Source organism: Manis pentadactyla, chromosome 14, assembly GCF_030020395.1.
Source record: "Manis pentadactyla isolate mManPen7 chromosome 14, mManPen7.hap1, whole genome shotgun sequence".
NCBI lineage: Eukaryota > Metazoa > Chordata > Mammalia > Pholidota > Manidae > Manis > Manis pentadactyla.
Genome location: NC_080032.1, coordinates 85730915 through 85732638, shown reverse-complemented (window position 1 = coordinate 85732638; position 1724 = coordinate 85730915). Strand labels below are relative to the sequence as shown.

Below are 1724 nucleotides of genomic sequence, written 5' to 3'. Positions count from 1 at the left end.
TGACAGGGGAGCAGGTAGGATTTGCTAAAGGACCAAAGGTGGCAGGTGAGGGAAAGACAAGAGTGAAGATGAGCAACCTGAAGGCTGGAGTTGGAATTTCCATTACGACTTAGATGTACTTACATGTAATGTACAGAACGATGCACCTATTCCTAACTCTATGGGATGGCACAAATATTGATATGAAATTATCATTAATAATTTCTATTTTGAAGATTCATTTTAAATTCTATATAATCGAAATGCTCTAGTAAGGTCAGCATTCAACAATGCTGCTGGGTTGGTGGCTGGACCTGAGAGGGCTTGAGTGCTTTGTGAACAACAACTTATTCCCCAAAGTGCCTCAGTTGTCCGGAAAATACCCCAAGTTCCTGGCTTGATCCTGCAACTCCTTGTTGAAGAAAAGCTCCAAGAACCCAGCAGAATCAGAACTAGAAGATATGCTCAATCAAGTGACGGTTGCCTTCAAGGACATGGAGAATAAAGATGTTCTCCAAAGTTCTGCCCAGAGCTGCTGGCCAAAAGACTCCTCTGATGGAACAGCGTGAGTGTGATGCCAGGGTGGGCATGGCGTCTAAAGTAGAGCGAGCAGTTTTGAGTATACCTCTGGACGTCAGACGATATTTCAAGACGTTAGCATAAACACAGATTTGAACAAGCAGTTCAGAAAGCACCTAGAGAATTCAGAACCATCAATTGGATTTCTGTATTCAAGCGCTGAGCTGTGGGTCTCAGGCCTTGCAGCAATCTTGTGTGTTTACCTTGAAGAGTTGGAAAGTAGGGGTCAGTGATTCACAGCTTTTTATGCTATTGTCCCAACACCAGAATATCAAGGTGATTGTATCAACTGTGTAAAGGGGAATTGGTATCAAACTACTTCAAAAACAGATGTTATTTCCAGACATCTGCCTCCCAGAGACTATTCCTGCTTTAGCTCAAAAGGAAGAGGCTTAGATTGTTGGCTGACAGCATTCAAATCAAAACGGACGTTTTGGCACAAGTCCTATAAATTTTACTGTAGTCAACGTTGTTGGTCTTGGAAGACAGAAATGTAAATGTTGATGAGGTAGAATTGGAGCGAGATAGTAAAATTACATCTTGGTTATAAAAATAGGAAGTTAAAGGTTAACATCAATGTCCAGTGGAAACTGAACAGAGGCAGGAATAAGAAACCACACACAAAAATACTGAGGAAGACCACAAATTACGATTCCAGCAGCTATTGTGAGAATTATGAAAATAGGAAGGTTCTAAATTACCACCAGTGGCTTGGAGAAGTATTACCTCAGCGGCCCTCAAGATTTAAACCTTGAGTCCCAGCAGTAAAGAAATGCATTGACATTCTGATCGAGAAAGAATATTTGGAGCGAATTGATGGCAAAAAGAACACCTACTGTTACCTGGTTGAACCCTTCCAGAAGGGTCTGACTGTGTGACCTACAGCAAATAGTTCCTGGGAGAAAGAACAAAAACAACTCAAGTTCATAGCAGCCAGCCTGCCACTATGTGAACTTCTCACTTTAAAACTGAGACTGAGAGCCCTATCAGCCAGTCTTAGATGTACATCAGAACTGCTCAAGACTGACGCATTTTAAATCTGTACATATGGACACCAACACCATTTAACCTAATTTAAAAACAGGGGAATCAGAACTTCCATGCTGAGGGTTTCATGCTACTGCATTTAAATCAGTAATTGGCTACTGTGCGATTAACAGCTCTCA

At 41.5% G+C, this 1724-nt stretch overlaps 1 pseudogene; it reads left to right on the top strand.

Moving 5' to 3' along the window:
- The first annotated feature begins 235 nt into the window (after positions 1 to 235).
- Positions 236 to 1436, top strand: LOC118914572 (cullin-1-like; annotated as a pseudogene).
- The last annotated feature ends 288 nt before the right edge of the window (positions 1437 to 1724 follow it).